The 15,099-nt window shown below is 36.9% G+C and overlaps 1 protein-coding gene across 7 annotated transcripts in view; it reads left to right on the top strand.

The window, feature by feature from the left end:
* APC (APC regulator of WNT signaling pathway) overlaps positions 1-15,099 on the top strand; it is a 92,269-nt gene that overhangs the window by 13,607 nt on the left and 63,563 nt on the right. For 2 of the 7 annotated variants that reach the window (XM_058166559.1, XM_058166557.1), the window contains exon 3: positions 1,853-1,948. The exons of the other annotated variants lie outside the window; for them this stretch is intronic. The gene's annotated coding sequence lies outside the window, so the exon portion shown is untranslated. The remainder of the gene's footprint in view (positions 1-1,852; positions 1,949-15,099) is intronic. 7 annotated transcript variants of the gene reach the window in all.

Raw genomic sequence — 15,099 nt, 5'->3', positions numbered from 1 at the left:
AGATTGCACAGATTGATTATAAACAATAGCATAAGAAAATAAAAACAATGGTTTATTGGAATATCTGCAAGAAAGACCAATTGACTGCAAGCATGAACCTGGTGGAGCCACAAATAGAGTGATAATAAATGAAAAATAAAAAATGGTCTGGACTTTAACATTCAAACAGATAAGCATCTGCTATACAACACTTCTGACATAACAATTGTTGATAACAAAGGACAAGCATGTCTGGATAATGGGTGTGGCAGTATCTGGAGACAGCAGAATAGAAGAGAAATAACTGTATAAAATTATGAAAAGACCTGCAAATAGAAGTAGAGCGACTGTAGCAAAAAAGAAGAGATCATACCAATAGTAATAGGTGCCTTGGATGCTACTTTAAAACAATTGGAGCACCACTTGAACACCATTGGCATTAACAAAATCACCACTAGTCAATTGCAAAAGGCAGCTGTAATTATAACAGCTTACATCCTGCAGTGATACCTTTAATATTATTAATCTGTCTACCCCAGGTCATTAGGAAATCTAAACATCTGGCTGATTGTACAACCAACCATAATAATAAAAACATACCACAAAGAGTAGTGATAAACTACTTCCACATTGTTGCCAAAAAATTAGATGGATGTCTCCATAGCCTACTTAACGAAGATTTTCTTATAAATTATAGCAAACTAAAAATATCTTTGTAAAATATAGGTAATCTTGCTTTAAAAACTATGTTTTTGTGGTTAATGTTTTAAACTGTTTTAAATTAATTTATCATTATTACAGAAACTTGATTTTATAAATAGGAAATGAAAGCAATTTTTGTTAGCCAGGTATCCTAAAGTAGGATCCTGTAATTTAAATTTAAGTGGATTAAATGACTCTCAGGATTAGTAATAGAAAACAGACCTGAAGTAGCTCTCACTATAATCAAAGGAACTAATTCTTTTCCATAGTAACAATTTGAGTTCATTATCAATTGCCATTAATAGAGAAATATTGCTGTTGAGAAATCCCATCTCAATGCAGACATAAATCCTTCAGCTAAATAGGATAAAAGAATTCTGTTTTAGATATGTTTCTTTTCCCAAGTCCAGCTATTACTTTTCCCCTGACTCCATTTTATTTTGTTTTCCTCTTTGCTGTGTAAAGGTTGTGTCCTTTCCTGTTCTTGTTGACAGGTTAACCCTGCCCTCTCTGTGTAGATTGTCCAGGCAGCAAATTGACAAGAGTCAGGGTGAGTAGGAAAAAGGAAGCATTGGGTATGAACCATAGTCTTTTACATTCTCTGAAGCAAGCAGGCCATTGGCTGAATTGGGCTGGGCACCCACATGATTGGAATGTGGCTGTATTGGCTCTAACTGTAGCGCAGTCATTGAATACAGGAGGCTACTGGATATTATAGACTGAATGGAGGTGCAGTCAGCATCGGAGATGGGGTAGGTGTACATTGGCATTGTGCTTCTAATATAAACTAGCATTTGTATCTCTGGCAATGGGCTGACCCATGTATTTGTATTGACAAATATTAGAGAGGGCAGCCTTCTCATTTTGACTTTTACAGAAATATACGAGAGACAGATTCTTAGCATTATAATCCATGTTTTTGACAGGCTGGAAGAAGGTAGTAATGGTGCACTTAGAACGCAGTTGGAAAAAAAAAAGATGTCTTTATCGGGAACAAAAGATTGTTTTAAAGGTTTGACATAAAAAACGGGAAAATGGTATCTTAGGAGACGGATAAAGGGCAACAAAGAATGAAACGGATTCATTGCTTAGAGGAATGAGAACTGAGCCCATTGAAATCCTCTGGTTCTCATTCTCCTCCTCCTCCTCCTCCTCCTCCCTCCTGTCACAGAAGCAGCAGCCAGAGAAAAAGACACAAAGCCACACAGGAGATGCCTTGATGTGAATCTAACAGCCCTGCAAAATAGAGGCTATAGGGGAAGATGAGGCAAGTATTATAGAAAATGAATTATTTTAGCTTTGAAATGTTTAATTTGACATTGGGAAGCCAGGAAGATTCTGTACTGAAAATGGTGCAAAATCATATGCCTTTGTTACTGACATAATGTGTAAGTGGCACTTCCGTGGTTTGCTGCAGCAGCTTTTGCTTCCTTACTAAAAAGAAAAAGCTACCTAGAGACAAGACTGTTTCCTGCATTGCTGCAATCAGGAATGTAATAAAGGAGCTGCCTGCCACCTAAAAAAAAGCAATTGATGAAATAGAAAATAAAGATGAATATTAGTCTCTTCATTTTCTTTCCTCAACCGAAGCTATCTGACTTATATTCATCATCAAAAAGATTATGAGAGTTATTCAGTCTTGGATAATATTAATAATAAATAGCAAATGAGATGTTTTTTCTTTTTTTCTTGTCATATAGTTTTTTAATGTAATAATTAGGTCATCTTAGATAGTTCGGTATAGATGAAACATGAAGGATTTTTCAGTATCAGCAGAATTATACAATCGTAAAGCAATGCAGTGTTTTAAAGTAAATGGATAAATCTAAAATAATATTTGGTAACATAAGCAGTAGATAGCATTTTAGAGGACATTTGCTGCTATTGTGGGAAGAGGTGGGTAATCCAGATTATTCTTTAAAATCCGTTATCTACCCTAAATTTAGAAATGCTAATTTTTTCTACATGTGTATGCTTTTATTTTCCTGTTTTTGTTACAATACTAATTGTATTCATGAGGATTGTCTGATTTTAATTATGTCAACCAATATTCCTTATTTTAAAAGAATGGGGAGGAAGACTTAACTATAGTTAGGGCAGCCCAGTTGAAATCCATGAGGCTTCAGTCATGAACTGAATAAATGAAATCCCATTGATTTCAACTGGTCTTTAATCTTGAATCTCACCTAATTTTTCAGAAAGTATGCATATTAAGACATTCAAGATAATTAGTTATGATTTTAATAATTATAGCAAAGGGTATAAAATATAACCTATTTAAATAACTGAACAAGTCTAAATAACAGTGCTATGTATATCATCTGGTATTGAAGTTCCATTGAACTCAATGTTATTTTTTTTCTTGCTTAATATGTAGTCGTTTGCACTTGGTATCTATATGAAAAGTATTGTATGAATACGTTTGTATGAAATGTATTTTAGTATATGTAATTTTAACTATTCAGACTTAAAGATATACGTATTACTATATAAATTGGTAGCAGTCCCAAAAGGCTAACAAGTAATAAATACAGCACTTAGTGGTAGATGAAGGGAAAATAATTTACCCATAAAGGAGAATATTTGTAGTTTAGGGTTGAAATGAGGGGTCCTTGGTACTCTCTGAGCTTGATTATTTTTTTGCAGACGTTTCATTATCCAAAATAGGTAACATCAGTGCAAGTAAATAATCTAGGAAATAATCTACTTGGTTTTGTGGGTGTGAACAGAAAGATACATTCTATTAGCATGATATATACCATAGCGCAAAACTGGTTGGGTGTCCTTGCTACTAATCCTCTATGTGCAAGGAAAATGCAGAGAGAGATGGGAATCTCAGGAGTTGGAATCAGAATACAGCTGGAAGGTATCTTGGAGGTCTTCTATTCCAGTTCCCTGCTCAAGCAGGAGATCCTATGACCTATGCCATTTCAGAAAAGTGACTGTCCAGTCTCTTCTTAAAAACCTCCCGTGATGAAGCAGCCACAATGTCTGAAGGCAAGTTGTTCCACTGGTTAATTGTCCGCACTGTTAGGAAGTTTCTCCATAAATCCAGGTTGCTTGTCTCCGTTATTAGTTTCCATCCATTGTTTTTTGTCCTGCCCTCTGGTGCTTTGGAAAATAAATTGACCCCCTCCTCTTTGTGGCAGCCTGTCAAATACTGGAATACTGCTATCATGTCCCCCTAGTCCTTCTTTTCTCTATACTAGCCAAACTGAAAATCCTGCAACTGTTCTTCATATGTTTTATTCTCCGGGCCTTTAATCATCTTAGTTGCTGCTCTTTGCACTTTTTCCAAAGTCTTAATATCTTTTTTGTAATGTGGTGACCAAAACAGATTGCAGTATTCCAGGTGTGGTCTTACTAAGGCTTTATAAAGCATTTCTAATAATAATGGCATTGACCTGTTGGTCAGAGAAACTATTGTTACTAAATTTGGACTGACATTTTAAACCCCAATTTCACTGATTTTTATGAAAACCTTTATGCTTGGTGAATGAGGAAAATGCACTCTACTGACCTCTTAGTTGGACTGAATTTATACTGTATTATATGTTGTGAAAACTATAATCAATAATATATACTGGTAATCATCAAATTACAGTGAGGAAGACAAAACCTAAGCCATACAATGCAAATGACAAATAATGCTTCCTAATCCTAAACTTTGGAAGCACATGAAGTGCTAGCATGGAATACATGTGCAGAACAGCAGAATGATTAACATGTTGAATAGCCCTAGAGCAGGAGTGCTGAAATTCCAGTAAAGTGCTCTCTGGTGCAGTCATTTGCCTCTACTCCCCAGGCCTGTTTGTTGCTTCCAGTTAAAGTGCATTCAACCCCTTGTCCCCAATATTTTGCCCTTTATTAATACTCCTTCCATTACTCTTTCCATCATTCTCCCCCTTTTCTTACTTGGAGTCCCTTCTATCACTTATTTAATTTCCTGATATTCCTGCTTCCTCCACTTCTGTCTTCTAGGCCTACTCAGTTTATTTGTTGCCTGAATGCTCTTCCATTTGTGGCAGTGCATTTCCTCTTTTGCTGCTGCACTTTTTTCTTATTTTTAATCCATTGCTTTCTGCCAGCTCTGATTCTCTTTTGTATGTATGCGTTTACATCAATTTTCTTATCCACTTCATTTCTCACTTTGTTACTCCTTTCATTTGATTTCTTTCTTCAGATTCTTTTCTTGCCTCCTCTCAATTCACTCTGATGCTTCTCCTATCCTGTTCTCCTGTTTCAATATTTTTTCTGTTTTCTCCGTTGTTGTTTTTTCCTGCTCCTTCGGCCAGTTTTTGCTTGGTCTGTAACAATGAAATAACTGCAGCTTTTTTCATCATCAGAAGATGGAGTTGTGAAACTGAATTTCAGTATCATAGCACCCTCTATTAATAAAAATATATATCTACAGTACTCGTTATCAGTACTGTATACAGTACTTGTTACAGTACTTGTTAAAATAAAAATAATGAAAAACAATTTAATAAAATACTAGAAATTACTGTCCCATCTATTTTTTTAATACGATTGTTAGCATGCTGTAAAAGAGCCCTTATAATGATCAAAGGCATGTTTATTTGCCTTGGGAAACGCATGTGGTCTTTCCTGAGGCATCTGTTTCTACCTTATTTGTCTTATATAGGAGCTAATTGGGAAACCATTTCAAAGCTGGAATTCTATAGTAGAAGAGCATTTGGCTCAGAACTCTCATTTGAACAAATCATAATGTAGTTCGTTTATGGCTTAATGCAATGGGGAAACAGTGAATAATATATCATGGCTTGTTTTTAGGATAGTAAATCAAAATCAAAAAACATTTCTTTTGGTTCATTGTTCTTGTGGTTTAATGTTCTGTATATACGTAGTCATTGTAAATTGGGTTGGCAGAGGAATCATATCATCAGGAGTACAAAATATCTAAATTATAAACTTATAAACGTTTGTACTGCTGTTTCTTTTGTCATTTTCTTTTAGATTGTCTACCTAACAAGGTTTAATGAGATCAATTCCTTGGTGTGTTAGCATCAATTGTTGCCAAAATATCATTTGTAGTATTATCATACATAGTTAAGATTAATAACATAGCTAATCATCTTCCACTTTGTCTTGTAGTCAACATTATTTTGCCCTTGGTTTTCTGATATCTTTTATTAAAAATTACTTTAGTGCTCTCTAGGTTTTCATATCTTACCCTATCATTATCCTTTTGTTTATCCTTCCTGCAGATTATTTATATGAATGTTATCAGTGAAAGTGCTAGATTTTTTTGCTTTTCATTGAATCATTATAAATATTGATACATTATATTGTTGTTTCAATTATAGTGATGCTTATGGATTATTTGAGATGATTAACATTCTATTATTTAGAAAATCTAGAGTATTGAGTATAGAGAAGTGCTCTATCACTATTAATTTACAAGCATAACATTAATTTACATTTTCATTCTCATTTGAATTTAACATTGAAAAAGAGCCACTCTGAATTTCATTGCATTTTATATGATAAACTGATTATTTAATATTAAAGTTTGCACTGTATTGTTACTGTCTACCTGCCTGCCTTTCTGTCTCTTGTCTAAAACTTGTTAATAAAAGGAGGAAATAAAGGAAATTTAAAAAGGTTTTAAATACCAAAAAGTATGTTGAAAAATCTAAAAAAAATTATACCAATTAACAACTTAAAGGAAAATGGATACAAAATGTTGTACCAATGATAACTGATTGATCCTTAGAGAATACACAGTGATGGTAAAACTGATACACACACAGATACACTAGAAGTTTAACCAAATTTACGCAAGAATGGTTTCCATACATGCAAACATCACACAAGTGATGCACAACGTCACACAAGTGATGCAAGTATATTAACTTACAGTTTGGTTTCTAAGAGGTTTCTACACACATTGTAAAGTGGCAGATTATAAAAAAGGAGAAATCAAAAACCTAACAATTCTTTTTTAATTTCCGTTTTATTTTAGTCCATAATTCTTTCCATTATTGTGTTGCAACGATTTATTTGAAATTTTGCATCCATTTTATCATATAATTTATTTGTTCTGTCTTGAATCATATATAAAGTTTCTATATGTGCTCTAGTACATAGTGTTGGTTTTGTGTGAACATTTCAAATTCTTTTTTCTTAATATCCTTCTTTCTTTCTTGACATCTGATTTTATTCTTCCTGCAATTTGTAAATACATCACCAATGACTTATTCCAGCCTTCATTAAGTAGTCCTTTTCAGTAAATCTGCAGAATCTGAATTAACAATATTTACATATACAGTTACATTTTTCTTGCAATAATTATCTGCAACATGAAAAATATTTGAAGGAGAAGCCAGAGATGAAAGTGTGGGGCCTATTATTCACTTTGTGGAATTCCATACGTTTATCAGTTTTTGTTTAATAATGTTTTAACATATTTATCTTCTTTCATATCTCTATACCATAAATATCTATGAAATCTTTTAGCCAAACCAACTATTTCCAGAATTGCTATTCTGCTATTTGGGAATTTTATTCATGATTTTTTTTATTCAGTTAGCTTTATGATGCAATTTGAAATTTGGGAGAGTGAGACCACCTCTCTTTTTGGAGTCTTTTGTTTTTTTTTTTGTTTGATTCTGGATTTTTCCCCTCTCCATATAAATTTTGTGACAGTTTCTTGCCATTTCTTGCCATTTAGGTAACATTCTCTCTAATATTCCAATTGGTATCACTTGAAATAAATAGTTTATCTTGGGTAATACTTTCATTTTGAAAATTGTAAAAAGATCCTATAATCAAGATTGCTTTAGGTTCCCACATCATTCAATGTAATTTGTGGCCATAATTTGACATTGTTATTTTTATATTTCTTGATTGTATCCTGTCAATTCCAAACTAATATTTTGCTAAATAGGGTAACAACCAAATTCTTCTGGCAGAAAATTGATTTCTCCTTGTACTAAAAATGCTGTAACTATTTTTGTTTTCTTAACATTGATTTTATATAAAGTATTCTCCATAATTGTAAATTGTTTTCATTAACTGAAATTAACTAATTATCACAGTTAATACTGCATCATCTGCATAAAATTTTAAGCTTATATTCTTCTTCCCAAATGTTGAGGCCTATTATTTATTTATCATCTTGGACTATTTTTTGCCAATATTTCTCTTGCAATGATAAATAGTAAAGATAAGAATGCTCATTCTTGCCCTGTCCCTTTACTGATTTGAAACTCGACCAAGACATTATTGCTTTTTGCCATTTGTATATACCTTTAACCCAAGCTTGCATCTCTTCTGCAGGATTCATTTTATTTAGTACCATTGCAAGTTGTCAAAAGCTTTTTCTCCATCCAAAAAAATTAGTGCAGCTTTCTTCTTTTTGTTTCTGTATTTTGTTGTATTGAGTATAAACCTATTGTAACTCTTTATATTTCTCCTTAAGAAAAAAGCAGTTTGATCCATATGTACAGTCAGATCCCGAAATATTGGGACATCGACACAATTCTAACATCTTTGGCTCTATACACCACCACAATGGAGTTGGAATAAAACAAACACAATGTGCTTTAACTGCAGACCATCAGCTTTAATCTGAGGGTATGTACATCCAACTCAGGTGAACGATGTAGGACTGACAGCAGTTTGCATATGTGCCTCCCACTTGTTAAGGGACCAAAGGTAATGAGACAGAAAAACAATCATAAATCAAACTTTCCCTTCTTAATATTTGGTTGCAAATCCTTTGTAGTCAATCACAGCCTGAAGTCTGGAACGCATAGACATCACCAGACGCTGGGTTTCATCCCTGGTGATGCTCTGCCAGGCCTCTACTGCAATTGTCTTCAGTTTCTGCTTGTTCGTGGGGCATTTTCCCTTCAGTTTTGTCTTCAGCAAGTGAAATGCATGCTCAATGGGATTCAGGTCAGGTGATTGACTTGGCCATTGCATAACATTCCACTTCTGTCCCTTCAGAAACTCTTTGGTTGCTTTTGCAGTATGCTTTGGGTCATTGTCCATCTGCATCGTGAAGCGCCGTCCAATGAGTTCTGCAGCATTTGGCTGAATGTGAGCAGGTAATATTGCCCGAAACACTTCAGAATTCATCCTGCTGCTTTTGTCAGCAAGTCACATCATCAATAAATACAAGAGAACCAGTTCCATTAGCAGCCATACATGCCCACGCCATGACACTACCACCACCATGCTTCACTGATAAGGTGGTATGCTTAGGATCATGAGCAGTTCCTTTCCTTCTCCATACTCTTCTCTTCCCATCACTCTGGTACAAGTTGATCTTGGTCTCATATGTCCATAGGATCTTGTTCCAGAACTGTGAAGGCTTTGTTAGGTGTTGTTTGGCAAACTCTAATCTGGCCTTCCTGTTTTTGAGGCTCACCAATGGTTTACATCTTGTGGTGAACCCTCTGTATTCACTCTGGTGAAGTCTTCTCTTGATTGTTGACTTTGACATACATACATCTCCCTCCTGGAGAGTGTTCTTGATCTGGCCAACTGTTGTGAAGGGTGTTTTCTTCACCAGGGAAAGAATTCTTCGGTCATCCACCACAGTTGTTTTCCGTGGTCTCCCAGGTCTTTTGGTGTTGCTGAGCTCACCGGTCCATTATTTCTTTTTGAGAATGTTCCAAACAGTTGTTTTGGCCACACCTAATGTTCTTGCTATCTCTCTGATGGGTTGGTTTTGTTTCTTCAGCCTAATGATGGGCTTGCTTCACTGATAGTGACAGCTCTTTGGATCTCATCTTGAGAGTTGACAGCAACAGATTCCAAATACAAATAGCACACTTAACATGAATTCTGGGCCTTTTATCTGCACATTGTAATTGGGGTAATGAGGGAATATCACACATCTGGCCATGGAACAGCTGAGAAGCCAATTGTCCCATTACCTTTGGTCCCTTAACAAGTGGGAGGCACATATGCAAACTGCTGTCAGTCCTACATCCTTCACCTGAGTTGGATGTACATATCCTCAAATTAAAGCTGACAGTCTGCAGTTAAAGCACATTGTGTTTGTTTCATTCCAACTCCATTGTGGTGGTGTATAGAGCCAAAGATGTTAGAATTGTGTCGATGTCCCAATATTTCTGGACCTGACTGTATATCTGAAATGCATTTATATAGCCTGTTAGCTAATATGTTAATGAAAATCTTGTAATTCAGCAAGGAAATTGGTGTGCATTGCTATTTGAGATTCACATTCTCTTAATTGAAGGTAAATACTTGTCTTTGTCACATATACATTGTCCTACTGAAACCCATATTGAGTTACCTTTAAGATTTTTCTTATTTTTGAAAGTTGCTATATGGAATATGGCTTCTAATCCTTCCTGGATAGTAAAGCCAACTGACACTTCTAGTGTCTGCCGAAAGCCTTGCTTCTATGAGTCAGTGATTCATCTCTTAAAGTATCTTGTTACCAAGGTTTGTAACTGCTTCATACAGATAGTCCCCCTTTTAACAACCATTTGTTCAGTGGCTGTTCAAAGTTACAATGGTGCTGAATGAATGGTACTTATAGGTTGTCCTTGGAGATACTGCCGTTGCAGTGATCCCATGGTCAGGTGATCAAATTTGAGCAGTCAGCTTTCACAACTGCCAAGAGTGCACTTCAACTTCCCACTCCTGCCTCTCTGCCTCCCATCTGTGTCCTTTTATCCATCAACCCCAGGTGACTTTCACCATCTTTTTCCTCCTGCTGCTGGAATGGCTCACCTGCCTGTCCCTCTCCAAAGCAGCTTTTGGGTGCATGAGGGATTTCCAAGGACTTGTGCTGCCAGCAGCTGCCTTGCAAAGGGCCAGCCCAGGTACACCTGGTAAGCAGGAGGAAGGAGATAGTAATGGGTTGGTAGAAGGAAGCTGAGGCTGCGAGTGGCAGAGTGCAGGGTCACCAAAAAAGCAAGATGGAGGAGGAGATAGGTGGGTAGGGGCTGAAGCAGAAGCAAGAATGAAGCAGAAGGCAGGAGGAGCATGAAGCCCTTGCCTAATTAGGGCAAAGTCTTGGCCTAAGAACTGCAACTGGGACTGCTGGAATTGCCCTCATTAAGTGGTGTGATAACATAATATTTCATTTAACCTTAAGTGATAATTAGATAATGCTTAGTGGTGGAAATTCCTGCCACAGATAGGGTCATTAAACAAAGACAATTTAAATGCAGAACTACTGTTTGAACTGATATCTATTGAATAAGACAAATAGCCTGAAACTGAATCCAGACAAATCAGAAATTATGCTGATAGGCACTGGCAAGAACTAGATTGACCGAGTTTCATTTTTTCTATTGAATTGATGCAGAAGATTGTAATTCCTTACGAGTCAGAATGGTTAGCTAATATTTTATCAATTGCATGTAATATTTAGAGTCTATGCAATCTTGGGCAGAGGCAATATGCTAATCTGATTTTTAAAAAAAGACTCTAGACTCTTAATGTAAGGCTGCCCTTGAAACCCTCTAAAAGACATAAATAAGGTGGATGGTACCTCTGTACTAACTCTTCTTTGTCTTCCACTCCTCTAGCTATTCCTTGAAATTTTTCAGTGGAGGCCAGGATGCTGTGTAGGCTCTCGTTTTTTTTTCCAGCTAGTCTTTTTCTTTCATCTAGTCCTGCATTTCTTTAATTCCGCCAAGGTGTTACTTTAGCAATTAGCACTTCATTATCTACCTTTTCCACTCTTGATAAGAAGGGTATAAATCCTTACTCCTCCTTTCAACTCTGTCATTTTACTAAAATAAAGATATGCATTTAACCTGGAAAAGTAGCATGGCTGAACCTCTTGACACATTAATTAGTCTCTCTGGGTACAATGATACTCTGCATGCAATCTGCATTTTTACAATATATTTATACTCATTTCTTGATGCAAATGTTTACTAAGTAGGTCTGAAGTTGTGTAGTCATCTTTTAATATGCAAAATTTTAGCTTGTAAATGCTTTGAAAAATGGTTGCAATGAAAAATATAAGTTTTGACTGTTACCTAATAATATTTTTCTCAAAATTACTATCTTCTAAGCATTCATTAAAACCTGATCTATTTTGGAACATAATAAATTGTTTTGAAGGGGTAAATTTGATTTCTAATAATCCAGGGAAAGATCCCCCCCTCCACAAACATCAACGTTAAAATGGATTTAAAAGTGTAAATAACAAAATTGCCTAAATTTGCAGTTTCTGCATCAAGTACAAAATAGGAATTGATGAGATGGAGCCGGGCAGCAAATATACAGGTAGTCCTTGACCTATGGCTATAATGAGCTGTCCATTAGTGCAAGCGCTATTTAGTGAAGCACCCACATGATTGTTACATTGAATGGCTCCCATTCCTGTTTTCCCCAATGCAGTTATTCAGTGAAGCAGTGTTGCCTCAGGGTCACTGAGAAGCCTAATGCAAGCCCTACCTGGGCTTTTCCCATCCCCTGAGGCATCCCATGCTCCGCTTCCCACCCTTAGGATCCCTGCAGGCCTTGGGCCTGCTTTGCCATCCCACCAGATCCCCACACACTATTCCCCACCCCCCACCCCCATCACATATTGCTCACTTTTTTCCCCCCAGATGTCCTGGAAACTCCACAAGTAATGTTGGAGAAGAAAAACACACTGTTCCTTCTCTATCCGTTCCCAAAAATGAGCACTGTTTTTGGAGCAGCCTAGGGACACAACCCAGCAATACAGTTTAGGGACATTGAGGGATGTAGCACCTTTCTTTATAGTTCAGGCATGCTAGAAACCGCAGGGGAAACAAAAATGAGAAAGCTTTGTCCTAGCTTTGTTTCTCACTCACAGTTTCTAAGCCAGGCATGCTAATAGTTGTAGGGAAAACTAAGGTGGCAGAGCTTTATTCCACCTTTGTTTCCTCACCACTACCACCAATGGCTTTGAGCCTTTCTTTCTAGCCCAGGTGGACTAGAAGCTGTGGGGAGGGGGGCAAATGTCTCTCAGCTTCATTTCACCCATTAGCTTCTGGTGTGCCTGGACTAGAAAAGAAGACTAAAAGCTGTTGGGGGCAGGGAAACAAAGGTGGAACACAGTAAATGAGCAATCAGTGATAAGAGTGGGTGGGGAGCTGGTGGAGTGGGAAGCAGGCCCAAAGTCTACGGGAACCTGGCCTGGGGAAGGGGGAGGAATGAGAAATAGGTGGGGTTGTACTGCAGTAGCTCTGCAGTCACTTATAAGGGTGAATGATCACAGGAACACTGCAGGAGCCTTAATTTTGAAACTACATCTTAAATAAACTGGGTCAAGCAGTCGTTAGGTCATAAGTCAAGGACGACCTGTTGGTAGGTTCTGTTAGTATAGCCAGAGGTCAAAGATGCTGGAAATAATCTCAAGAGTTAGGCATTTTGCATTTTGCATTCATATATAAAGCTTTGTAACTTTGTATGAGGGCCATATTTCATCTTTGAATGGGGTATTACAAAGCACATTCCAAATAGAATGGAAAGTAAATTTTTCTTCAGTTTGAGTTCAGCTCCTGGTGACTTCATGGATATTTTTGTGTAGTTTTCCTGGAAATATCCATGAAGCCACCAGGAGCTGAACTCAAACTGAAGAAAAATTTACTTTCCTATTCCTTCTTTGGGGATTTTTAAAAATAATTCCTAGATTAGTCTTCAACTTTGTTATTTCTTTCTGATCTTCTATCCAATCAGCAACCAAAAGGAAAAACAAGTTGCCAGAATATGCAGGTTATCAAAAATATAAAAATAAATAAATTGGTGTTAATTGTATCAGGTTAAATTGCATGTTTATTACTTAAGTTCTCTCATATCTTAATTTTTCTTTCAAGGTTATTTGTTTATACACACGAATACATTTGCACACTTACACATATGTACTATATTTAGGCCAGGAAAATGAATGAATGAGAGCAAACTAATTAGCAAAGAAGATTCATTTGATTTTTTTTTTACTTACTGTTCATAGTTCACATCTGAATTAAACTTTTCTCCAGTCATCTCATATGCCCCCTGGTATGAATGGAATATTTGTATATACATGCATACTTTCTGATCGTCATGGAGCAACTGACACAGTCTTTGGAATCAAGGAAAATGCTTAACTGTACTCTTATCCAAAATACGCTATTGCTCATTCATGGCTGAATACCTACTATTTTAGAACTAAGGTTTCACTCACATTTTAATATATTTCAGTTAGGTGCATTCCCTGCTTTCTATTTCTATTTTATTTCATCTTTTTTAGGAAAAAAAAAGGAAAATAGGTTTGTCTAGTGCAGTGATGGTTAATCTTTTTGGTGCTGAGTGCCCAAAGTGCATGCATGCAAGTGCACGCACGCATGCCTGAAACTCCAAAATGCAATGTGAACTCCAAAATGCATGCGCACTGTCCCCCACCCCATTTTGGCTTCCAAGTTGGTGCAAGAGGCTTTCCAGGCCCAAAACGGGGTCCGGGGGCGCTGTGCAAACCCCCCCTGTGCCCTGTTTTGGTCCTGGAAAGCCACCTGCACCCCTTGTGCATGTGCCCCACCCTTCCTGCACATGCGTGGCAGTGACCCAAATACCAGCTGGCTGGCGGGAGGCGTCTGCACGTGCATGGTGGAGCTGGCCTGGGGCAATGGCTGGCATGTCCGCAGAGAGGCATAGGTGCTATAGGTTCACCATCACAGGTCTGTTGTATTCAAGTAACATTCTCAAATGGAATGTTAGTCGCATAACATCTACGTATGTAAGTATTTGCCATCAGGCATATGGTGAAACTACTGCCTACTATCCTATCTGTAGCTACCAAGAAGCATATCCATTTTTCATAAAATTCACATGGACTTTAGAGACCATCTAATTCTTCTAGTCAATACAGGATCCACTAAACAGCTCCCACAGATGTCCATTCAGCCTTTCATCAAGTAATAACTTACCATTTCATATGGTAGCCTATTCTACTTGAACCTGAACTTTCTCCTTTGTAATTTTAACTTCATAAATGACAGTGACAAATTGAAGTAAGTTCAGAGGACATGCCTACCCACTGGGGTATCAAAGTAAGTATTCTTCGTTTTGTGAGACAGCCCTTCACATATGTCATGTTGTCAAGTCTCCTTTCAGCTATCTTTTCTATAAGATAAACATATCTTATATCTTTTAATCATTCCTTATAGGATTTGGTTTCTGGACCTTTCAGCTTCTTGATGCTTTGAACTTACTTCAAATTGTCATTGTCATTTATGAAGTATGGTGCTCAGAGCTGTAGACAGTACTCCACAACTGAGGCCTGGTCCCAGTCACAGTTACCTTTCATGATCTGGACTCTGAGCTCTTGTGGATGCACCCCAAGATAGCAGTTGCATTACACTGCTAACTCATGTTTGACTTGTGGTTGTGTAACCCAAGTCTTACCCATCCTATTTGTGCCTTATAACTTCCCTAAACATGCAGAATTTA

This window comes from Ahaetulla prasina, chromosome 2, assembly GCF_028640845.1.
Source record: "Ahaetulla prasina isolate Xishuangbanna chromosome 2, ASM2864084v1, whole genome shotgun sequence".
Classification (NCBI taxonomy): Eukaryota; Metazoa; Chordata; class Lepidosauria; order Squamata; family Colubridae; genus Ahaetulla; species Ahaetulla prasina.
The sequence above is the reverse complement of the archived record's forward strand: the minus strand, read 5'-3'. Positions and strand labels throughout refer to the sequence as shown.